Genomic DNA, 23,039 nt, shown 5'->3' on the forward strand with positions numbered 1-23,039 from the left:
AATCTAATCGGTTACTAGAAATTTTCTTATGTGCGGGCATAGTCTGACGATCTCAATTTTGATGTTCATGCAGTTTATGAAAGGGTTATTAATTTCCTCTTTCAACAGTGTATTCATATTTAGGGGCGAGGATGTGTGGTATAATTTATCAATTGGCAAATAGGTAGGATCTTGTATAGTGAGCAATGCCTATAAGGCTTTTATTCATCAATGCTACTCTATTTAATTTCATAGGGGATATGGGACTCCTTGAATGGTTGCTAAGAAGGAATATATGTAGTGAAGCCAAGACTACTATTTCTCCATTACATGTCTCTTTTTCTCTACTCTTCCCTTTCCCCCTTCTTTCCTTTCCTCAAAATGTGACCAGATGTTGCAACCAATCAGGACGGAGAACAGCTCTGGTGGGAAAGACAAAAAGAGAGATACAAAAAGTGTTGGAACCAAAAAAAAAAAAAAAAAGACGGAGACGCGAGTGGTTCCAGAGTCAGGGGATATAAATGAAAATCACGAACTTTCTATAACCCGATACCACTTGTACGCTGAAATGAATATAAAACCGTTTCGTTTGGAAGTTCCTTTGTTTCTTTATTATTATTCCCAGGTCGGTTACTACTCCCGTCTTATTAATTTCGACGACTCCCCAAAAAGGGGACCCGCCGAAATGCTGACCTACCCAACAATAATTACATTATGGTAACCGCCATATATATATATATATATATATATATATATATATATATATATATTTCAAGATATTTTAAAGTGTTATTGTGTGTGTAGAATCTTTATTTGAAAGACTCCTGAGTACTCCGATGTAAATTTCTTCAGTTTTGGAATTTACATAGGATATGACTTTGGTTTTGTAGAATCTGAAACAAAAGAAACAGGGGTCGGGTGGGATGTTGCAAAATTTTTGATAAAATAATGGGGTATGGTTTAAGAAAATTGGAAGGTTCTATTTGTAGACACTATTGATAGAAACTGACCAATCAAATGGAGCCATGTTCTGCTAGCAACTAATCAGAAACCAGAATTACTCCATGTTGGATCTTTTCAAATTCCTGCACACAAATTTTCGTGTTCATTAGTAATGGGATGATTAATCAGAATCAGAACCGGGAATTGGAAAAATTAGAACTTTTGGGGATATCAGAATGGGTATTGGAATCAAAAAAGTTTTTTTCTTATTTTCCGATGCCAAAAACGATTATTTTAATTGTTTTTTTGTTTGATTTTGTTTAAATCTAAATATCCCATTGCTGGTAGTAATAATGAAATAATAAATATTTATTGATTGTTAAAATAACACTACAACTAAAATCTATAGATCATATTCCACAATCGGAATTGGTAATTGTATCAGAATCAGGAATTTAGTACGGAATCGGTAATTGTATCGGAATCGGGTAAAATATTGGAATCATCCCATAACTAGCGTCTACACAAGAAAGATCTTTGCTCTTTGTCTGCAAACATTTGAAGTCCAGGACTTTTAAAGATCAGCTACCCTCCAAAAATTCTTTAATCTTCAAAATAGATACCCATCGGAGACTTATGGCTTTCAATCCAAAAGGGGATTAATTGGATTTGTGGTTTTCGAGGCTAGTAAGAATCATACAAGAGGATAATAAGGATTGTTTCGATCATATTTCTATTGAAGAGTTTGTGAAGCTTATTAGAAAGTGTATATCTATTAATCAGAATTGTTTTTGTTACCCGCCTAACGTTCGAAACATTAAAGACAAAATAGAAAAATAAACATTACCTCGTTCCCCTTTCTATCATCTCAGTGCAAACCTTAACATAAGCAAACATATGGAGAACACTTGAAGTGAGGAGTTGCCACCTTAAGCTAAAAAGATGTTGCGTTATATAATCAAATGTTGGTACTCTTGCATAATTTGACCCGGATTCTCGGGAATTCCCGTCAAGCATGGATCAGGTGAGACCAGCAATCATCGGTTTCAGCTGAGCGTTGTTCAAATGTTGAAACGCTAAATCGAATTTTTATTTTTTACATCACCGACAAGGAGTTCTCTTTTGTTTTTTTTTGTTTGTTTTTTTTTTGTACTAAATCGCAACGCCGAAAATCCTCTTTCCAATAATAAACAAATATATTCTGTCGGGGACTACAGTCATACATCCGACTGTTGGAAGCCCCTATAACAAAATAGGAGGAGAAGGATTTCACCAACCGCCTGACAGTGAATCATAAGTATGCATTTTGTAGACCCCCCCGCAATGAAGACAACAACGAACCGCATCGAGAGGATATGGGAAGGAAGCAAACCAACGAAACAAGCAATATAGATAGAATATTCTTGTAATAACCTTTTCCGTGTTGATTGCGGTGTATTGCTAGTCCTGTGCTGTTCTAAGAGGTCCATGTTCCCAGGATCTACCTTCTCTCTTTGAGACGGGGTTAGTTTATTGCTAATAAAGGCGCCTCTACCGAGAATGCTGACTGGGCTGCTCAGACAGGGCCAGAATGCTCCTCCTCTGGATCACTAGCCTTTCACTCACATTTTCCGACCCTTGTGTCACATTTCCCACTGCGGAAGCGAAATAAATAGTTTCATTCATTCATGGTGACTCGCTTACATACGTCATTTATATACCGTAACTCGCTTATATACGTCATTTATACACCGTAACTCGCTTATATACATCATTTATATACCGTAACTCGCTCATATACGTCATTCGGGATGAATTAGTTGTACTGTTCGCTATTTTCGTTCAATGAAATGTGTAACTCAGTTTCACCAAAATTGACTAAATTATGCATGGTAAAAAAAATGAAAACAAAACAAAAATCCACATTAATGTATTTGTCTGACGCAGCTGTTGACCTTTATATCACCAGAAATGAATGGAGCACCAGGCTTCCAAGACAACAATATGGAGTTTTAATACTAATCGAAAACATGGCAACACGTCTTTAAAATGTATTATCAAAATCATGATATATATATATATATATATATATATATATATATATATATATATATATATATATATATATATATATATATACTAACAGGGGAGAGCTGGCGTTGCCCGGGATTGAATGATGTTTTCACCCTCCCATATTTTTATTGTTATCAAAATTGATGAAATCGCCCATTTTTTTTCCAATCAAATCGACTAATTGTCTGCTCTAGGTGGGGCCCCACCCTGGTCCATCAGGAAGAAGCTTAAGATGTCTCCCTGCAATTGTAGTTGACATTGCACTGTAGAGAATCCACTGTTGATTTTATAAAGTTATTTTTATATAATGGCTTGAATTAAAGTTTTACACGCAAAAGTCAAGTATCATGGTTCAGTTGTTCTTTAAATAGAAGCATTCATCAAAGAACCTACTTTTGATTTGATATGCTGGGATTTTCTGCTTGTGCAGTAATAGCACTTCTCAAATGCACTTGTGATGTTAGGCTGTGTAAGGTGTTAACGTTAGTTAAAATCGATGTTCCTTGTTTCACGGGAGATACTTATCGGAGATATTCAGATACCAAACCTATCTAAGAACATTGCCAAACACATGAAGTAGATTTGTGTGATATTATAAAAATATCGACGCAACCGTTTTCGAGTCCATAGAGAACTCACCCCCCACTGTCTTTTCCTCCAACCTTTTCCCACAGAAGAGACGTTGCGAGCCTATCTCTGCTTTATTATTATTTTCATGGCAAGTGCTCGTCTGAGCTCTAATTTATGCCCCACCCACTGCCCTGACTTTCACAAAAAATACTCGTCTAGCTGAAACCACTATTAATAATTTGCTTCACTCTTTATCTGTGCCTAAACCTAAATGTAGATTCCAGGAATAAAGCTTCTTTCTTAGAGCTGCACGCCTGTGGAACTCTGTTCCATTCTCCTGCTTTCCAACTTACTGCAGCATGGTCATCTTCAAGTCCAATGTGAATAAATTCTTGATGACCCATCCCCTTAAGAATTCCAATTTACCAAATTTCCACTACTAACAATTACTATGATATGTTCCCCTTCACTACTGCGCACTCATTAACCTTTATCATCAAGTGGCACAATCACGTTGACACGCCTATTCTTACCAGATCACTGAAGTTAAGAAACGTGGAGCCTGACCAGTACCAGATAGGTGACCATTTGGGAAGGTGAGATGCTGTATGTACCATTAGGTAAAATACCAGGTTGAGAAACTGGCGTGGTCTATCCTTCTCTCGAGAGTAGATGGGACTCTCTTAAGCTATGGTAGGCACCCCATCTAGTAATGGCGTCACAATAAAAAAACACCCTTGATAGCCCTAGCAAAGCATCAAATATTTAGCTACCGACAAGATTTGAATTACACTACAAACTTATGTAGTGAGTTCAATCTCAGCTACCGCCGCGCTGGATGGATGGATGGCCTCTGCACCTTGATAAATGGTGACTCCTTTGTAAAAAACAAAAGTAGAAATAGAGATGCTCAGTAATCTTATGAAAAAAAAAACAACAAAAAAACTGAATAAAAACATCAATTTCCAAAAGAAAAATGACGATCATCATTATCTTCTATAATATGAATCTCACCTGACTGTTTAAATGTATGTATGAATGTATGTATGTATGTATGTATGTATGTATGTATGTATGTATGTTTCGCAAAAACTTTCGATTTCGGATTTTCATGAGATCAGTATCATTTTGAGGCTCGACCCTTCCAATGACAAATATTGAAAAATTGGTTAGAATATTAATTCCTTCATCCTTAACTGGGCACTTTTATACACGGAGGGGTTACTTTTTCGCCGATATTTTCAAAATTCATCGCCTCTTTTCGATTGTCTAGCCTTAATTTAAACCTATGTCACTTCCGGTTTGGCAATGGGCGCAATGGCTAACGCGTCACTTTTTTCCCCACTTTTTTTCCTCCTTTGCAGTACGGGTTTGAGCCTACCTGCCTACTACCACTTTTTTTTTCGCTTGCAATTTTCCTTTTTTTCTTCTTTTTTTTGTGCTTGCAATTTTCCTTTGTTTTTTCTTTTTTTTTGTGCTTGCAATTTTCCTTCTTTTTTTTTTTTTGCTCAACCAACACTCTTACACGCACCTTCACGATATGCTGGATACAAAACTCCGCTGACGAAGAAAAGCTGCAACAGGTTGAAGAGTTGAGTGATGCCTTCTAAGATGGATACTGTTGTCCGGTAGTCTCATGGAATTCACTGTGCATAACTGTCCGAATGGCAGACAAATGACAGGTCAAACTATAGGCCTTAATTTCGCCTCTTACCGACATTATATTGTAATAATGAAAATAAATTGATTCACAGAACACAACCGTGTGCGATAATATATTTCACCCAACATAAGGCCATTGGTGTTTGCAGATGATAACAACATTTCGCCCCACATTTGGGCATTAAAACGTCTCAATGAGACAAAGTGATTTTGAGGCTACAAGCCTCGAGTGAGTTTCGTACACCCATTTCAACCCGTGTCTATGTTAAAACTGGTGATCTGAAATGATAAATTTGGCGCTAAGAATATCTTTGGCAGTTAGTAATAACAAGCAATCTCATAGGTTACAACAAAATCGTGGGCGGACAAACCGACCAATGAGGAGTCTGCTTATTTCTGCAGAATTTCTCATGCAGTCAGGGAAGTAGGAAGCAAGGAGGGAATTCTAAAGTCTAGCACTCTGAGAGGAAAAACATTGAAGGAGTGGGATTTTATTGCTTGGCAGGTTAGCCCAAGCACTATGAGTTCGTCAGAGCACATCACATTAAAATACTTGTTAAACATGCACACAGATGCGACATTTCAATGATAGAAACAGAGGTTGGAGTTTGGATGAATGTGTGAGACATATTGTTGTATAGCCGCGGGAGGTTCACATAAGAGGGACGAGATAACATTTATAATAGACTAGCGGGGGTGCCCGGCATTGCCCGGGGTGTTTAGGTGGTATAGTAAAGACCCCCAGGGGGATCAAAACAACAGTAGTGGAGTGTGTGTAGGTGGTGTAGTAAGGAACTCGGGGGGGGGGGTAAAAAAGTGGTAGTAGCAGGGGTGGTATCAAAACAACAGTAGTGGAGTGTGTGTAGTAAGGAACTCGGGGGGGGGGGTAAAAAAGTGGTAGTAGCAGGGGTGGTATCAAAACAACAGTAGGCAGAGGTTAAAAAAAGTGGTAGTAGGCAGGCAGGCTCGAACCCGTAGCACAAAGGATAAACGAAGGTTAAAAAAATGTGACATTTTAGCCGTTGTTTCCATGGTCCGACCAGACCTTGTACAAAACGGCCGAGTTTAGGGTGAAGGAATTTTTTTATATTTGTCGTCCGAAGGATCGAGATTTTAAATGATACCGCTTTTCGTCAGGTCGCCTCCGTTGAAAGTTTTTCAAGACATACAAACACACAGAAACACACACACACACACACATTTTGCGTTTTATATATTAGAAAAATGATGTAGAGATGTGAAGAGAAGTGTTAATGAACAGTTCTTTAAACAAGCGGGGGAGATGCATTATTGTCGACGAGGATACAGTCAATCTTTGAAAGGGGGTTATATTCAAAGTTCATTATACAAGACGACGGGACAGCGTGATAAGACGTATAAACTCAAAAGACAAAACACATTAACTTGGTTTAAATGATGAACGAAGATAAAAGACTTACATAACAAATAGACGACATCTATTTTTAAAGCTGGTAATGTGAATCCTATGCTTGCGCCTAAGTTGCTACATTGTGTCGTCTTTGTCTCCCCTTCACTTCCTAAGGAGTTTTAACTAACTCTGTCGGTCTAATACGAACTGTTCTCCAACTCGCACTCTATCTCTCTGACTGAACTGGACTTGTGTATATATTAACTGTATGTGACGTCAACACGCGGCCCAAACATATACACCCTATGCACATGCACCCAACACCCGTCCTGACAACACAAGAACATCCCTTAATTTCATTGTTTTATCATTCCTGCTTCAATCCAAATTAACCAACCCAACTTTCTGTTTACCGCATTCTTTTGTTTCATAATTTTGCATTCGTCACTACAAGAGATAATTCCACTGCAGTCCTGGAATCGTATCTCTAACTAACAATATGTATTGATTTTAACTTTTGATAACTGCGTTCGATTCCAGCATTCTCCTCTAATAATAGTTATATTCGATCCTAATTACTTCGTTTCTAACTAAACACCAGAAGTTGCCCCTTTCAATATGCAACAATATTAGATTTAAGATTCCTTTTTGGGCCCTGTCCAAGTGTGAGAGACTAGTGTTGGATGAACCAGCCCGGATGTTACACCAATTCTCTCTGCATAGTCAGTTGTGGTTTTGTAAAATATAGGATCTAGGTTTGAGTAATTTTTTAAGTACAAATCGCTAGAGACAAAGCATGAAGTCACTTGATGTACGTAAGGAGCTAACAAGGACGAAATATGATTATTGCATAGACAAGATATGCCTATTGATCTTAGTTTGATAAAACCAAGTCTGTAGGTAACAGGAAAACAGGGAGCAGGAAGAGAGTTACACAACAGTGCAGTCCTTGGAAAGAAGCTACTGGAATAAAAAGTTATATTATAATGAGGTATTAAAATAGCGAACTGATGGGGACCTCAAGATCAACACGGTAGAGGGAGTTCACTTTCTTTGCAGCAGCCTTGGCAAATGTTCACAATGAATTTGTCCCAATTTATGTGACCGCGCATTTTACTTTCCCAATTTGATTTCATAGATTCCACTGTGTCAACTAAGCTCCAACCCCTGTCCCATCGCCGCAATGTTGCATCGTGAAGCCTGTTTCATAAATATTTAAATGGAATGTGTTCTGATGAACTCCTTACACCTGTGTCCCCCCTCGACATGCACATCCCCAACAAATTTGTTTAACAGCAAAATCTCACCTCTTTATTGTTAAGGTCCCTAAATGCCAGAAAGCTTTCTACTCTAATAGTTTATTCTCTCGGGTAGCTGGTAGAATTCCCTTCCTGCTACCTGCTTCCCTGGCTGTAATGATATGCAGAAGTTTAAATGTAACGTAAACCAACATCTTGTTAATCTTTCATAGTAGCCCCTTATGTCCAAGTGACGATATGCCTTGTTAGGGGTGAACTGGATTCATTTCGCTCTCTTCTGTAGACGAGTGCAAATAGATTCCCTTTCCCTCTTCTCCACCTCTCTTATACACCCGTCTGTTTCTTTCTTTAATTTTTTTCAAGCTATCTCTATCCGATTGTGTCACGCCCGCCATCGAATCACTTCCGCCTGAACGATGAAATCAAAACAAAGAATCTTCAAGGCCAAAACCAACGCACATCAATTTAAATCGGCGACAACATCCAGAAACCTTTAAGATGATTTCAATAGCTGACGCGCTCCACATTTGTTTCCGACGGCGTTGTCCTGGGAAATTGTTACGTCACACGTAAAGGAGGTCATCTTCCGCGTGCATGGAAACCAATAAAAACGCGCATCTTCTCGAGACAAATTTATTACAAGGTCCTTCTAATGACGGTGACTTCGTTCCCTACGGAATCCAAAACGGCTGGACCGATTTTTATGAAATTTCATACGAAGACACTTTATATACCTGTCAGTGTTCTTAGATAGGTTAGTATCGGAATGTCTTCGATAAGTATCGATAATCCATAATCGAAATAATCCGATGAAAGAAGGAACAGGCGATTTCGACCAAAGTCAAGTTTAAACCTTACACAGCCTAACATCGTAGGTGCATTTGAAATGTTTTATTACCACACAAGCTGAAGGGTTCGACGTATAAAATCAACAGTAGCTTCTTTGATATGACAGGAACGTGTTCGAAATAAATGTTTCTGTTTAAAGTAATATTGAACGCTGGCACTTAACTTTTGTATTTTAAGCTTAAATTCAACCCATTATATAAAAATAGTTTTATAAAACCAACAGTAGGTTCTCTACAGTGCAATGTAGATTACAGTGTATTGTGGACTAAGTCACTGTGGGTAAGCATGTGAAGCTTCCCTCAGGTGAACCGCGATGGGTCCTAATCTAGAGCAGACAACCAATTGATTTGGTTGAAAAGTAGACAACTTCATCGATTTCGATTAGAATGGAAATATGGGAGTTTGAAACATTTGATATCAACAGTTGCTGCTTACATAAGATAAGGGCGCGTTCGAAATGAAAAAAGTTTTAAAAAAAACGGATAATTAATTGATATTCGAATTTTAAAGATGTAGTCTCTGGTATATGCATGACTAAGTATATTAAGAAGTTCGTTTTAATAATTTTTAAATAGAAAAAGTAGGCTTTTAACATCTATGTAATTACGACGAAAAACTCAACTTTATATAGATGCTGCAGCCCGCCCGGCGTTGCCCGGTCGTAAGATACGCGTAAATATGATTGTTTTAATCAATGCAGATTTCGTATTTACTATTAACGACACAATTCTCTATCGATGATTATATAGAATCTAATATATAGTAGTGAGATCAAAAGTAATATATATATATATATATATATATATATATATATATATATATATATATATATATATATATATATATATATATATAGTAAGTTATAAAATGTGTATGGCGATTAAGCTAGACTGAATATTCCGCGTTTCATCCACTCTAGGATTCTTCAGGTTAATGCACGAATTCTGTGGTTGTTTGTCGTTTTTATATGCGCATCTTCTATTGAGATTTTAGTTAGCCAATCAGCTTTCTAGTATCCACCGCGCCCTTCCTATCAGCCAATTGAGCATTTTTGAAGTAAATACTTAAAGTTTTCGCATAAATCTATACTTTCGTATATTAATTTTATGTAAGTAAATCAAGTAGTATATATATATATATATATATATATATATATATATATATATATTATTGATTTCAAAAGTTAAAAAAATTACTTGGTGTCATTAGAATGGAAATATAGGAGTTTGACATCTTGCAACTGTTGATAAGAGCGCGTTCGAAATGAATGCTTCTGTTTAGATCACAATTCAACCATGATACTTGATTTTTGCATTTTAAACTTAAAGTGAAGCTATTATTTACAGATAATTTGATAAAATCAACAGTAGATTCTCTACAGTGCAATGTGGACTATAATGTATTGTGAACTAAGTAGCTGCAAGAAGGTATGTGAAGCTTCCTCCCGGTACACGGTCCCAAACTAGAGCAGGCAATCAATGGATTTGATTATTAGGTTGCTGCAAAAATAAAGTCGTTTAAAAACAACATTATTTGTGCACCAACCTAATAATTGTTGGTTGTTTTTGTTTTACGACATATCAACCCTTTTCAGGTCATTTAATGCCGAATCCAATGATTTTGAAGAATAGTTTTTTATAGAATATATATATATTTTTTTCAAGTCGGTTCCTACTTAACCCATAGTTGGGACCCTAACAAGTACTATCACTCCGGGTCAGAGTGGACCTGGGAGCAATGGCAATTAAAGGGTGGCTCCACACTCCCCAAAGCTCGTAAGCTTGGGCCTCACCATCGGATATAGTTTAAGGTCATATCCAGGACCCCAACCTAATAAAAAAAATTGGCCATTTCACTGTTTTCGATGACAATAAAAGCACGGGAAGGTCGTACATTTGTAGATCCTCATTCAATTCTGCACAACGCCGGGTCTCCCTACTAGTATATGTAGAAAAGGCACTTTGTATGTATGTATGTGTGTGTGTGAGTTCGTTCTCTATGGATTCCGAAACGGCTTAACCCGATTTTTTTTTTCAAATTTCACACAAATGTGTCTGGGAATGTTCTTAGATTAATTTTCTATAGTAATGTCTCCGATAAGTATGGACAATCGATCATCAAAAAAATCCGATAAAAGGAGGAACAGTCTGATTTTGACTAATACATTACAAGTCAATTTGAGAAGTTTTATTACCGCACAAGCAGTAAGACGAGACATATAAAATCAACAGTAGCTTCTCTGATATGACAGGGGCGCGTTTGTAACGAATGTTTCTGTTTAGAGCACAATTTAAGCATGATACTTGACTTTTGCATTTTAAATTTTAATGTAAGCACATCTGCTGTAGATCTAGCAGAACGAAAACAATATTGTGTGTCACTAAGAAGGTTGTTTTTGCTGAGATGGTTGATTACTTCTCCATTTAATACAGATTCTAGCAACTTCCTCATGACGCACACAAGACTTATTGACCTGTACTGATAGGGCATACTGATGAGATTTTCCAGGGTGATGGGAAGCAATTCTCCTTAAGACAATGTTTAAACAGTTTTGTAAGTATGGGCGTTAGTTCTGGTTGAAGTTTTTTGAGTACTATAACTGGAATACCGTCAGCGCTGGCTGCTTTACTGGAATCAAGGTTTTTGATGAGCTTGGCAACATCATGTACATATATTTGTATATCACAGCGCGTTTTCTGATAGAGGAGTAAAAATTGGGGGTGTCTCTTTTTTCCTTTTATTCTGACGCTAAGCCGCGCACACTTGCTAATTTGTATACGTATTTAAACGCTGCTGCTAATAACTTTGCTAGCCATTTTTTTCGGCTTCTGCTATTTTCACACGCCGGAGGTGACAAAATTTTTAAAAATTCTCAAATTATTGAGTATAGAAAAACTTGTCAAAATTGTATGAGTAAAAATCTCAGCCAAATAATAAATCATTATAAAAAAAGAATGTAATTAACATCAACACTTTTAATGAATGGTAAATCATGTAAAGATTGGTAAACTTTTCGAATTCACTGCATTAAAAGTAGCCTCCGTGGCCCAATGGATAAGGCACCGGCCTCATAAGGCGGGATTGCGGGTTCGAGTCCCGTCGGAGGTGACAAAATTTTTAAAAAATTCTACAACTATTGAGTCTAGAAAAACTTGTCAAAATCGTATGAGTAAAAATCTCAGCCAAATAATAAATCATTAAAAATAAACAATGTAATTAACATCAGCACTTTTAATGAATGGTAAATCATGCAAAGATTGGTAAACTTTTCCAATTCGTTGCATTAAAAGTAGCCTCCGTGGCCCAATGGATAAGGCACCGGCCTCCTAAGTTTTTCTAGACTCAAAAGTTGTAGAAGTTTTAAAAAATTTTGTCACCTCTGACGGGACTCGAACTCGTAATCCCCGGCTTAGGAGGCCGGTGTCTTATCCATTGGGCCACGGAGGCTACTTGTCATGCAACGCATTGGAACACTTTACAAATTTCTACATGATTTACCATTCATTAAAAGTGTTAATGTTAATTACATTGTTTTTTTTTAATGATTTATTATTATATGGAAAAATGCGCGCATGAAAATTAATATTTTTAAGATTTTATTAAACCTGGAAAAATAAAGGACAAGAAATTCAACCTGGAAAAGTAAAGAACAAGATATTCTAGTAAAGTAAAAAATAAGAATTTTTTAGACTTAAAATATTTCAGCTAAAAATAAAATTTGAATATTGATAAATATTTTATTTATTATTTGCATATGTTGTTGTTTATTGTTGAGTTAGAAAGGGTGTCAGTCGCTGGATTGAACTTATTTTCCCCCTATTATTTGCATATATTTATGTACTGAAAATTGTTTGAATAAAATTAATTCATTAGTTAGTTAGTTAGTTAGTTAGTAGATGGAATAAATAATTTTATAATTTACATAAAAATTAATAGTTTTATTATATCATAATTAGGATCATTTAATTCTTTCTAACTCAACAACATATGCAAATAATCAATAAAATATTTATCAATATTCAAATTTTATTTTTAGCTGCAATATTATAAGTCTAAAAAATTCTTATTTTTTACTTTACTAGAATATCTTGTTCTTTACTTTTCCAGGTTGAATTTCTTGTCCTTTACTTTTCCAGGTTTAATAAAATCTTAAGAATATTAATTTTCATGCGCGCATTTTTCCATATACTCCATGATTTTTCCAGGCATTGCTATTGTATTAATATATAAATTTATAATATTTATTAACGATTGTCAAAAAAAAAAAACATTAGCTCTCAAACACACACTTATGCAATATTTATCATTCAATCACAGTAGTTCCGAGCCAGAATCTCTACCGAGACTGCGGTTCATCAATTCGTGATCTGTATAGAGCGTGAACTAACAAAAAAGAAGATGGCACTCGGTGTCTTTTTAGATATTTTTGGAGCTTTTGACAACATACCCTTCAGTAGTATGTTCAAGTTGCTACGAGAACTCAATGTGCCACCAGTACTCATCCGATGGATTGAGTATATGGTGAGGCACAGAACATTTCAAGTAGAACTACTGAGGGCAACTGTTAAAAGGGAAGTAGTTAAATGAAACCCCCAAAGTGGGATTTTATCACCTTTACTATGGAACTGTATGCTGAATCCTCTTTTAAAGGAGTTTAAAAATAGGAATATTTATGCCCAGGCTGCTGCTGATGACATCGCAGTGCTGGACGCGGGTTCAAAAGCATCATTGGTCAGACGCATTGCCAAAATGGGACTACATTTTTCATCAAATGTGATAACGAAAAATTTGAGTTCATTCAAAGAATATGTATATCATAGAATTCACTAATATTTTTAATCGATAAATTCACCATTTTTTGCTATAAAATCATAAGGAGAGTTAAAAAAAAATTAGTTATTAATAAAAAGTTCGGTTTTTTAATTATATAAAAAAAAAAAAAAACGATACACGGGATTGCACCTAAAATCTTTCCACCAACCCCCGGTACGCTAACCGTTATGCCAACATGTCATATTGGCAAAATTGCAGTAACAAATATTTATATACAAAAAAAGTTATGCAAAGTAAAAAAAGCGTTAGTCACTTATGTACTTACTCTCCTGTTTCTGAACCCACATGTTTTGGTGTAACTTTTTTTTCAACTGAACCAATTTTCGAATTTTTTTTTTCAAAATGTACCTAATGAGGTGTTCTATCAAACTTTATAACCTGTTTCAAATTTGGTTGCGAACAATATTAGTAGTAAGGGTTTGAATGTGTCTCGATTCATTCAATTTCGGACTCAAGCATATATTCAACCACTACCGTGGTTGAATGATTTGGCTGAGATTTTTACTCATACGACTTTGACAAGTTTTTCTGGACTCAATAGTTGTAGAATTTTTTAAACATTTTGTCACCTCCGACGGGACTCGAACCCGCAATCCCCGGCTTAGGAGGCCGGTGCCTTATCCATTGGGCCACGGAGACTACTTTTAATGCAACGAATTGGAAAAGTTTACAAATCTTTACATGATTTACCATTCATTAAAAGTGCTGATGTTAATTACATAGTTTATTTTTAATGAATTATTATTTGGCTGAGATTTTTACTCATACGATTTTGACAAGTTTTTCTGGACTCAATAGTTGTAGAATTTTTTAAAAATTTTGTCACCTCCGACGGGACTCGAACCCGCAATCCCCGGCTTAGGAGGCCGGTGCCTTATCCATTGGGCCACGGAGGCTACTTTTAATGCAACGAATTGGAAAAGTTTACCAATCTTTACATGATTTACCATTCATTAAAAGTGCTGATGTTAATTACATTGTTTATTTTTAATGATTTATTATTTGGCTGAGATTTTTACTCATACGACTTTGACAAGTTTTTCTAGACTCAATAGTTGTAGAATTTTTTAAAAATTTTGTCACCTCCGACGGGACTCGAACCCGCAATCCCCGGCTTAGGAGGACGGTGCCTTATCCATTGGGCCACAGAGGCTACTTTTAATGCAACGAATTGGAAAAGTTTACCAATCTTTACATGATTTACCATTCATTAAAAGTGCTGATGTTAATTACATTGTTTTTTTTTAATGATTTATTATTTGGCTGAGATTTTTACTCATACAATTTTGACAAGTTTTTCTAGACTCAATAGTTGTAGAATTTTTTAAAAATTTTGTCACCTCCGACGGGACTCGAACTCGCAATCCCCGGCTTAGGAGGCCGGTGCCTTATCCATTGGGCCACGGAGGCTACTTTTAATGCAACGAATTGGAAAAGTTTACCAATCTTTACATGATTTACCATTCATTAAAAGTGCTGATGTTAATTACATTGTTTTTTTTTAATGATTTATTATTTGGCTGAGATTTTTAGTCATACAATTTTGACAAGTTTTTCTAGACTCAATAGTTGTAGAATTTTAAAAAAATTTTGTCACCTCCGACGGGACTCGAACCCGCAATCCCCGGCTTAGGAGGCCGGTGCCTTATCCATTGGGCCACGGAGGCTACTTGTAATGCAACGAATTGGAAAAGTTTACCAATCTTTACATGATTTTCCATTCATTAAAAGTGCTGATGTTAATTACATTGTTTTTTTTTAATGATTTCTTATTTGGCTGAGATTTTTACTCATACAATTTTGACAAGTTTTTCTAGACTCAATAGTTGTAGAATTTTTTAAAAATTTGTCACCTCCGACGGGACTCGAACCCGCAATCCCCGGCTTAGGAGGCCGGTGCCTTATCCATTGGGCCACGGAGGCTACTTTTAATGCAATGAATTGGAAAAGTTTACCAATCTTTACATGATTTACCATTCATTAAAAGTGCTGATGTTAATTACATTGTTTTTTTTTAATGATTTATTATTTGGCTGAGATTTTTACTCATACAATTTTGACAAGTTTTTCTAGACTCAATAGTTGTAGAATTTTTTAAAAATTTTGTCACCTCCGACGGGACTCGAACCCGCAATCCCCGGCTTAGGAGGCCGGTGCCTTATCCATTGGGCCACGGAGGCTACTTTTAATGCAACGAATTGGAAAAGTTTACCAATCTTTACATGATTTACCATTCATTAAAAGTGCTGATGTTAATTACATTGTTTTTTTTTAATGATTTATTATTTGGCTGAGATTTTTACTCATACAATTTTGACAAGTTTTTCTAGACTCAATAGTTGTAGAATTTTTTAAAAATTTTGTCACCTCCGACGGGACTCGAACCCGCAATCCCCGGCTTAGGAGGCCGGTGTCTTATCCATTGGGCCACGGAGGCTACTTATAATGCAACGAATTGGAAAAGTGTACCAATCTTTACATGATTTACCATTCATTAAAAGTGCTGATGTTAACTACATTGTTTTTTTTTAATGATTTATTATTTGGCTGAGATTTTTACTCATACAATTTTGACAAGTTTTTCTAGACTCAATAGTTGTAGAATTTTTAAAAAATTTTGTCACCTCCGACGGGACTCGAACCCGCAATCCCCGGCTTAGGAGGCCGGTGCCTTATCCATTGGGCCACGGAGGCTACTTGTAATGCAACGAATTGGAAAAGTTTACCAATCTTTACATGATTTACCATTCATTAAAAGTGCTGATGTTAATTACATTGTTTTTTTTTAATGATTTATTATTTGGCTGAGATTTTTACTCATACAATTTTGACAAGTTTTTCTAGACTCAATAGTTGTAGAATTTTTTAAAAATTTTGTCACCTCCGACGGGACTCGAACCCGCAATCCCCGGCTTAGGAGGCCGGTTCCTTATCCATTGGGCCACGGAGGCTACTTTTAATGCAACGAATTGGAAAAGTTTACCAATCTTTACATGATTTACCATTCATTAAAAGTGCTGATGTTAATTACATAGTTTTTTTTTAATGATTTATTATTTGGCTGAGATTTTTACTCATACAATTTTGACAAGTTTTTCTAGACTCAATAGTTGTAGAATTTTTTAAAAATTTTGTCACCTCCGACGGGACTCGAACCCGCAATCCCCGGCTTAGGAGGCCGGTGCCTTATCCATTGGGCGACGGAGGCTACTTTTAATGCAACGAATTGGAAAAGTTTACCAATCTTTAAATGATTTACCATTCATTAAAAGTGCTGATGTTAATTACATTGTTTTTTTTTTAATGATTTATTATTTGGCTGAGATTTTTACTCATACAATTTTGACAAGTTTTTCTAGACTCAATAGTTGTAGAATTTTTAAAAAATTTTGTCACCTCCGACGGGACTCGAACCCGAAATCACCGGCTTAGGAGGCCGGTGCCTTATCCATTGGGCCACGGAGGCTACTGTTAATGCAACGAATTGGAAAAGTTTACCAATCTTTACATGATTTACCATTCATTAAAAGTGCTGATGTTAATTACATAGTTTATTTTTTAATGATTTATTATTTGGCTGAGATTTTTACTCATACGATTTTGACAAGTTTTTCTGGACTCAATAGTTGTAGAATTTTTAAAAAAATTTGTCACCTCCGACGGGACTCGAACCCGCAATCCCCGGCTTAGGAGGCCGGTGCCTTATCCATTGGGCCACGGAGGCTACTTTTGATGCAACGAATTGGAAAAGTTTACCAATCTTTACATGATTTACCATTCATTAAAAGTGCTGATGTTAATTACATTGTTTTTTTTTAATGATTTATTATTTGGCTGAGATTTTTACTCATACAATTTTGACAAGTTTTTCTAGACTCAATAGTTGTAGAATTTTTTAAAAATTTTGTCACCTCCGACGGGACTCGAACCCGCAATCCCCGGCTTAGGAGGCCGGTGCCTTATCCATTGGGCCACGGAGGCTACTTTTAAAGCAACGAATTGGAAAAGTTTACCAATCTTTACATGATTTACCATTCATTAAAAGTGCTGATGTTAATTACATTGTTTTTTTTTAATGATTTATTATTTGGCTGAGATTTTTACTCATACAATTTTGACAAGTTTTTCTAGACTCAATAGTTGTAGAATTTTTAAAAAATTTTGTCACCTCCGACGGGACTCGAACCCGCAATCCCCGGCTTAGGAGGCCGGTGCCTTATCCATTGGGCGACGGAGGCTACTTTTAATGCAACGAATTGGAAAAGTTTACCAATCTTTACATGATTTACCATTCATTAAAAGTGCTGATGTTAATTACATTGTTTTTTTTTTAATGATTTATTATTTGGCTGAGATTTTTACTCATACAATTTTGACAAGTTTTTCTAGACTCAATAGTTGTAGAATTTTTAAAAAATTTTGTCACCTCCGACGGGACTCGAACCCGCAATCACCGGCTTAGGAGGCCGGTGCCTTATCCATTGGGCCACGGAGGCTACTTTTAATGCAACGAATTGGAAAAGTTTACCAATCTTTACATGATTTACCATTCATTAAAAGTGCTGATGTTAATTACATAGTTTATTTTTAATGATTTATTATTTGGCTGAGATTTTTACTCATACGATTTTGACAAGTTTTTCTAGACTATATAGTTGTAGAATTTTTAAAAAAATTTGTCACCTCCGACGGGACTCGAACCCGCAATCCCCGGCTTAGGAGGCCGGTGCCTTATCCATTGGGCCACGGAGGCTACTTTTAATGCAACGAATTGGAAAAGTTTACCAATCTTTACATGATTTACCATTCATTAAAAGTGCTGATGTTAATTACATTGTTTTTTTTTAATGATTTATTATTTGGCTGAGATTTTTACTCATACAATTTTGACAAGTTTTTCTAGACTCAATAGTTGTAGAATTTTTTAAAAATTTTGTCACCTCCGACGGGACTCGAACCCGCAATCCCCGGCTTAGGAGGCCGGTGCCTTATCTATTGGGCCACGGAGGATACTTTTAATGCAACGAATTGGAAAAGTTTACCAATCTTTACATGATTTACCATTCATTAAAAGTGCTGATGTTAATTACATTGTTTTTTTTTAATGATTTATTATTTGGCTGAGATTTTTAGTCATACAATTTTGACAAGTTTTTCTAGACTCAATAGTTGTAGAATTTTTAAAAAAATTTGTCACCTCCGACGGGACTCGAACCCGCAATCCCCGGCTTAGGAGGCCGGTGCCTTATCCATTGGGCCACGGAGGCTACTTTTAATGCAACGAATTGGAAAAGTTTACCAATCTTTACATGATTTACCATTCATTAAAAGTGCTGATGTTAATTACATAGTTTATTTTTAATGATTTATTATTTGGCTGAGATATTTACTCACACGATTTTGACAAGTTTTACTAGACTCAATAGTTGTAGAATTTTTTAAAAATTTTGTCACCTCCGACGGGACTCGAACCCGCAATCCCCGGCTTAGGAGGCCGGTGCTTTATCCATTGGGCAACGGAGGCTACTTTTAATGCAACGAATTGGAAAAGTTTACCAATCTTTACATGATTTACCATTCATTAAAAGTGCTGATGTTAATTACATTGTTTTTTTTTAATGATTTATTATTTGGCTGAGATTTTTACTCATACAATTTTGACAAGTTTTTCTAGACTCAATAGTTGTAGAATTTTTTAAAAATTTTGTCACCTCCGACGGGACTCGAACCCGCAATCCCCGGCTTAGGAGGCCGGTGCCTTATCCATTGGGCCACGGAGGCTACTTTTAATGCAACGAATTGGAAAAGTTTACCAATCTTTACATGATTTACCATTCATTAAAAGTGCTGATGTTAATTACATTGTTTTTTTTTAATGATTTATTATTTGGCTGAGATTTTTACTCATACAATTTTGACAAGTTTTTCTAGACTCAATAGTTGTAGAATTTTTTAAAAATTTTGTCACCTCCGACGGGACTCGAACCCGCAATCCCCGGCTTAGGAGGCCGGTGCCTTATCCATTGGGCCACGGAGGCTACTTATAATGCAACGAATTGGAAAAGTTTACCAATCTTTACATGATTTACCATTCATTAAAAGTGCTGATGTTAATTACATTGTTTTTTTTTAATGATTTATTATTTGGCTGAGATTTTTACTCATACAATTTTGACAAGTTTTTCTAGACTCAATAGTTGTAGAATTTTTAAAAAATTTTGTCACCTCCGACGGGACTCGAACCCGCAATCCCCGGCTTAGGAGGCCGGTGCCTTATCCATTGGGCCACGGAGGCTACTTGTAATGCAACGAATTGGAAAAGTTTACCAATCTTTACATGATTTACCATTCATTAAAAGTGCTGATGTTAATTACATTGTTTTTTTTTAATGATTTATTATTTGGCTGAGATTTTTACTCATACAATTTTGACAAGTTTTTCTAGACTCAATAGTTGTAGAATTTTTAAAAAATTTTGTCACCTCCGACGGGACTCGAACCCGCAATCCCCGGCTTAGGAGGCCGGTGCCTTATCCATTGGGCGACGGAGGCTACTTTTAATGCAACGAATTGGAAAAGTTTACCAATCTTTACATGATTTACCATTCATTAAAAGTGCTGATGTTAATTACATTGTTTTTTTTTTAATGATTTATTATTTGGCTGAGATTTTTACTCATACAATTTTGACAAGTTTTTCTAGACTCAATAGTTGTAGAATTTTTAAAAAATTTTGTCACCTCCGACGGGGCTCGAACCCGCAATCACCGGCTTAGGAGGCCGGTGCCTTATCCATTGGGCCACGGAGGCTACTTATAATGCAACGAATTGGAAAAGTTTACCAATCTTTACATGATTTACCATTCATTAAAAGTGCTGATGTTAATTACATAGTTTATTTTTTAATGATTTATTATTTGGCTGAGATTTTTACTCATACGATTTTGACAAGTTTTTCTGGACTCAATAGTTGTAGAATTTTTAAAAAAATTTGTCACCTCCGACGGGACTCGAACCCGCAATCCCCGGCTTAGGAGGCCGGTGCCTTATCCATTGGGCCACGGAGGCTACTTTTGATGCAACGAATTGGAAAAGTTTACCAATCTTTACATGATTTACCATTCATTAAAAGTGCTGATGTTAATTACATTGTTTTTTTTTAATGATTTATTATTTGGCTGAGATTTTTACTCATACAATTTTGACAAGTTTTTCTAGACTCAATAGTTGTAGAATTTTTAAAAAATTTTGTCACCTCCGACGGGACTCGAACCCGCAATCCCCGGCTTAGGAGGCCGGTGCCTTATCCATTGGGCCACGGAGGCTACTTTTAAAGCAACGAATTGGAAAAGTTTACCAATCTTTACATGATTTACCATTCATTAAAAGTGCTGATGTTAATTACATTGTTTTTTTTTAATGATTTATTATTTGGCTGAGATTTTTACTCATACAATTTTGACAAGTTTTTCTAGACTCAATAGTTGTAGAATTTTTAAAAAATTTTGTCACCTCCGACGGGACTCGAACCCGCAATCCCCGGCTTAGGAGGCCGGTGCCTTATCCATTGGGCCACGGAGGCTACTTTTAATGCAACGAATTGGAAATGTTTACCAATCTTTACATGATTTACCATTCATTAAAAGTGCTGATTTTAATTACATTGTTTTTTTTTTAATGATTTATTATTTGGCTGAGATTTTTACTCATACAATTTTGACAAGTTTTTCTAGACTCAATAGTTGTAGAATTTTTAAAAAATTTTGTCACCTCCGACGGGACTCGAACCCGCAATCACCGGCTTAGGAGGCCGGTGCCTTATCCATTGGGCCACGGAGGCTACTTTTAATGCAACGAATTGGAAAAGTTTACCAATCTTTACATGATTTACCATTCATTAAAAGTGCTGATGTTAATTACATAGTTTATTTTTAATGATTTATTATTTGGCTGAGATTTTTACTCATACGATTTTGACAAGTTTTTCTAGACTATATAGTTGTAGAATTTTTAAAAAAATTTGTCACATCCGACGGGACTCGAACCCGCAATCCCCGGCTTAGGAGGCCGGTGCCTTATCCATTGGGCCACGGAGGCTACTTTTAATGCAACGAATTGGAAAAGTTTACCAATCTTTACATGATTTACCATTCATTAAAAGTGCTGATGTTAATTACATTGTTTTTTTTTAATGATTTATTATTTGGCTGAGATTTTTACTCATACAATTTTGACAAGTTTTTCTAGACTCAATAGTTGTAGAATTTTTTAAAAATTTTGTCACCTCCGACGGGACTCGCACCCGCAATCCCCGGCTTAGGAGGCCGGTGCCTTATCTATTGGGCCACGGAGGATACTTTTAATGCAACGAATTGGAAAAGTTTACCAATCTTTACATGATTTACCATTCATTAAAAGTGCTGATGTTAATTACATTGTTTTTTTTTAATGATTTATTATTTGGCTGAGATTTTTAGTCATACAATTTTGACAAGTTTTTCTAGACTCAATAGTTGTAGAATTTTTAAAAAATTTTGTCACCTCCGACGGGACTCGAACCCGCAATCCCCGGCTTAGGAGGCCGGTGCCTTATCCATTGGGCCACGGAGGCTACTTTTAATGCAACGAATTGGAAAAGTTTACCAATCTTTACATGATTTACCATTCATTAAAAGTGCTGATGTTAATTACATAGTTTATTTTTAATGATTTATTATTTGGCTGAGATATTTACTCACACGATTTTGACAAGTTTTTCTAGACTCAATAGTTGTAGAATTTTTTAAAAATTTTGTCACCTCCGACGGGACTCGAACCCGCAATCCCCGGCTTAGGAGGCCGGTGCCTTATCCATTGGGCCACGGAGGCTACTTTTAATGCAACGAATTGGAAAAGTTTACCAATCTTTACATGATTTACCATTCATTAAAAGTGCTGATGTTAATTACATAGTTTATTTTTAATGATTTATTTTTTGGCTGAGATTTTTACTCAGACGATTTTGACAAGTTTTTCTAGACTATATAGTTGTAGAATTTTTAACAAAATTTGTAACCTCCGACGGGACTCGAACCCGCAATCCCCGGCTTAGGAGGCCGGTGCCTTATCCATTGGGCCACGGAGGCTACTTTTAATGCAACGAATTGGAAAAGTTTACCAATCTTTACATGATTTACCATTCATTAAAAGTGCTGATGTTAATTACATAGTTTATTTTTAATGATTTATTATTTGGCTGAGATTTTTACTCATACGATTTTGACAAGTTTTTCTAGACTATATAGTTGTAGAATTTTTAAAAAAATTTGTCACCTCCGACGGGACTCGAACCCGCAATCCCCGGCTTAGGAGGCCGGTGCCTTATCCATTGGGCCACGGAGGCTACTTTTAATGCAACGAATTGGAAAAGTTTACCAATCTTTACATGATTTACCATTCATTAAAAGTGCTGATGTTAATTACATAGTTTATTTTTAATGATTTATTATTTGGCTGAGATTTTTACTCATACAATTTTGACAAGT

General features: G+C 36.0%; 31 non-coding genes across 31 annotated transcripts; all 31 read right to left on the reverse strand.

The window, feature by feature from the left end:
* Nucleotides 1–14,081: 14,081 nt before the first annotated feature.
* On the reverse strand, nucleotides 14,082–14,154 carry Trnar-ccu (transfer RNA arginine (anticodon CCU)). The gene has a single exon. It is a non-coding gene; the product is annotated as a tRNA-Arg (tRNA).
* A 184-nt stretch (nucleotides 14,155–14,338) lies between these two features.
* Trnar-ccu (transfer RNA arginine (anticodon CCU)) lies at nucleotides 14,339–14,411 on the reverse strand. The gene has a single exon. It is a non-coding gene; the product is annotated as a tRNA-Arg (tRNA).
* Nucleotides 14,412–14,852: 441 nt separating this feature from the next.
* On the reverse strand, nucleotides 14,853–14,925 carry Trnar-ccu (transfer RNA arginine (anticodon CCU)). The gene has a single exon. It is a non-coding gene; the product is annotated as a tRNA-Arg (tRNA).
* Nucleotides 14,926–15,109: 184 nt separating this feature from the next.
* On the reverse strand, nucleotides 15,110–15,182 carry Trnar-ccu (transfer RNA arginine (anticodon CCU)). Its single transcript has one exon. It is a non-coding gene; the product is annotated as a tRNA-Arg (tRNA).
* A 183-nt stretch (nucleotides 15,183–15,365) lies between these two features.
* Nucleotides 15,366–15,438, reverse strand: Trnar-ccu (transfer RNA arginine (anticodon CCU)). The gene has a single exon. It is a non-coding gene; the product is annotated as a tRNA-Arg (tRNA).
* Nucleotides 15,439–15,622: 184 nt separating this feature from the next.
* Trnar-ccu (transfer RNA arginine (anticodon CCU)) lies at nucleotides 15,623–15,695 on the reverse strand. Its single transcript has one exon. It is a non-coding gene; the product is annotated as a tRNA-Arg (tRNA).
* Nucleotides 15,696–15,879: 184 nt separating this feature from the next.
* Nucleotides 15,880–15,952, reverse strand: Trnar-ccu (transfer RNA arginine (anticodon CCU)). The gene has a single exon. It is a non-coding gene; the product is annotated as a tRNA-Arg (tRNA).
* Nucleotides 15,953–16,136: 184 nt separating this feature from the next.
* On the reverse strand, nucleotides 16,137–16,209 carry Trnar-ccu (transfer RNA arginine (anticodon CCU)). The gene has a single exon. It is a non-coding gene; the product is annotated as a tRNA-Arg (tRNA).
* A 184-nt stretch (nucleotides 16,210–16,393) lies between these two features.
* On the reverse strand, nucleotides 16,394–16,466 carry Trnar-ccu (transfer RNA arginine (anticodon CCU)). The gene has a single exon. It is a non-coding gene; the product is annotated as a tRNA-Arg (tRNA).
* A 184-nt stretch (nucleotides 16,467–16,650) lies between these two features.
* On the reverse strand, nucleotides 16,651–16,723 carry Trnar-ccu (transfer RNA arginine (anticodon CCU)). The gene has a single exon. It is a non-coding gene; the product is annotated as a tRNA-Arg (tRNA).
* Nucleotides 16,724–16,908: 185 nt separating this feature from the next.
* Trnar-ccu (transfer RNA arginine (anticodon CCU)) lies at nucleotides 16,909–16,981 on the reverse strand. The gene has a single exon. It is a non-coding gene; the product is annotated as a tRNA-Arg (tRNA).
* Nucleotides 16,982–17,166: 185 nt separating this feature from the next.
* Nucleotides 17,167–17,239, reverse strand: Trnar-ccu (transfer RNA arginine (anticodon CCU)). Its single transcript has one exon. It is a non-coding gene; the product is annotated as a tRNA-Arg (tRNA).
* A 184-nt stretch (nucleotides 17,240–17,423) lies between these two features.
* Trnar-ccu (transfer RNA arginine (anticodon CCU)) lies at nucleotides 17,424–17,496 on the reverse strand. The gene has a single exon. It is a non-coding gene; the product is annotated as a tRNA-Arg (tRNA).
* Nucleotides 17,497–17,680: 184 nt separating this feature from the next.
* Trnar-ccu (transfer RNA arginine (anticodon CCU)) lies at nucleotides 17,681–17,753 on the reverse strand. The gene has a single exon. It is a non-coding gene; the product is annotated as a tRNA-Arg (tRNA).
* A 185-nt stretch (nucleotides 17,754–17,938) lies between these two features.
* On the reverse strand, nucleotides 17,939–18,011 carry Trnar-ccu (transfer RNA arginine (anticodon CCU)). Its single transcript has one exon. It is a non-coding gene; the product is annotated as a tRNA-Arg (tRNA).
* Nucleotides 18,012–18,195: 184 nt separating this feature from the next.
* Trnar-ccu (transfer RNA arginine (anticodon CCU)) lies at nucleotides 18,196–18,268 on the reverse strand. The gene has a single exon. It is a non-coding gene; the product is annotated as a tRNA-Arg (tRNA).
* A 441-nt stretch (nucleotides 18,269–18,709) lies between these two features.
* Nucleotides 18,710–18,782, reverse strand: Trnar-ccu (transfer RNA arginine (anticodon CCU)). Its single transcript has one exon. It is a non-coding gene; the product is annotated as a tRNA-Arg (tRNA).
* Nucleotides 18,783–19,223: 441 nt separating this feature from the next.
* Nucleotides 19,224–19,296, reverse strand: Trnar-ccu (transfer RNA arginine (anticodon CCU)). Its single transcript has one exon. It is a non-coding gene; the product is annotated as a tRNA-Arg (tRNA).
* A 184-nt stretch (nucleotides 19,297–19,480) lies between these two features.
* On the reverse strand, nucleotides 19,481–19,553 carry Trnar-ccu (transfer RNA arginine (anticodon CCU)). The gene has a single exon. It is a non-coding gene; the product is annotated as a tRNA-Arg (tRNA).
* Nucleotides 19,554–19,737: 184 nt separating this feature from the next.
* On the reverse strand, nucleotides 19,738–19,810 carry Trnar-ccu (transfer RNA arginine (anticodon CCU)). The gene has a single exon. It is a non-coding gene; the product is annotated as a tRNA-Arg (tRNA).
* A 184-nt stretch (nucleotides 19,811–19,994) lies between these two features.
* On the reverse strand, nucleotides 19,995–20,067 carry Trnar-ccu (transfer RNA arginine (anticodon CCU)). Its single transcript has one exon. It is a non-coding gene; the product is annotated as a tRNA-Arg (tRNA).
* A 185-nt stretch (nucleotides 20,068–20,252) lies between these two features.
* Trnar-ccu (transfer RNA arginine (anticodon CCU)) lies at nucleotides 20,253–20,325 on the reverse strand. Its single transcript has one exon. It is a non-coding gene; the product is annotated as a tRNA-Arg (tRNA).
* A 185-nt stretch (nucleotides 20,326–20,510) lies between these two features.
* Trnar-ccu (transfer RNA arginine (anticodon CCU)) lies at nucleotides 20,511–20,583 on the reverse strand. Its single transcript has one exon. It is a non-coding gene; the product is annotated as a tRNA-Arg (tRNA).
* Nucleotides 20,584–20,767: 184 nt separating this feature from the next.
* Nucleotides 20,768–20,840, reverse strand: Trnar-ccu (transfer RNA arginine (anticodon CCU)). The gene has a single exon. It is a non-coding gene; the product is annotated as a tRNA-Arg (tRNA).
* A 184-nt stretch (nucleotides 20,841–21,024) lies between these two features.
* On the reverse strand, nucleotides 21,025–21,097 carry Trnar-ccu (transfer RNA arginine (anticodon CCU)). The gene has a single exon. It is a non-coding gene; the product is annotated as a tRNA-Arg (tRNA).
* A 185-nt stretch (nucleotides 21,098–21,282) lies between these two features.
* Trnar-ccu (transfer RNA arginine (anticodon CCU)) lies at nucleotides 21,283–21,355 on the reverse strand. The gene has a single exon. It is a non-coding gene; the product is annotated as a tRNA-Arg (tRNA).
* Nucleotides 21,356–21,539: 184 nt separating this feature from the next.
* Trnar-ccu (transfer RNA arginine (anticodon CCU)) lies at nucleotides 21,540–21,612 on the reverse strand. The gene has a single exon. It is a non-coding gene; the product is annotated as a tRNA-Arg (tRNA).
* A 441-nt stretch (nucleotides 21,613–22,053) lies between these two features.
* Trnar-ccu (transfer RNA arginine (anticodon CCU)) lies at nucleotides 22,054–22,126 on the reverse strand. Its single transcript has one exon. It is a non-coding gene; the product is annotated as a tRNA-Arg (tRNA).
* A 184-nt stretch (nucleotides 22,127–22,310) lies between these two features.
* Trnar-ccu (transfer RNA arginine (anticodon CCU)) lies at nucleotides 22,311–22,383 on the reverse strand. The gene has a single exon. It is a non-coding gene; the product is annotated as a tRNA-Arg (tRNA).
* A 184-nt stretch (nucleotides 22,384–22,567) lies between these two features.
* Trnar-ccu (transfer RNA arginine (anticodon CCU)) lies at nucleotides 22,568–22,640 on the reverse strand. Its single transcript has one exon. It is a non-coding gene; the product is annotated as a tRNA-Arg (tRNA).
* Nucleotides 22,641–22,824: 184 nt separating this feature from the next.
* Trnar-ccu (transfer RNA arginine (anticodon CCU)) lies at nucleotides 22,825–22,897 on the reverse strand. Its single transcript has one exon. It is a non-coding gene; the product is annotated as a tRNA-Arg (tRNA).
* Between the last annotated feature and the right edge of the window lie 142 nt (nucleotides 22,898–23,039).

This window comes from Euprymna scolopes, chromosome 34, assembly GCF_053919585.1.
Source record: "Euprymna scolopes isolate OS-2025 chromosome 34, ASM5391958v1, whole genome shotgun sequence".
Lineage (NCBI taxonomy): Eukaryota > Metazoa > Mollusca > Cephalopoda > Sepiida > Sepiolidae > Euprymna > Euprymna scolopes.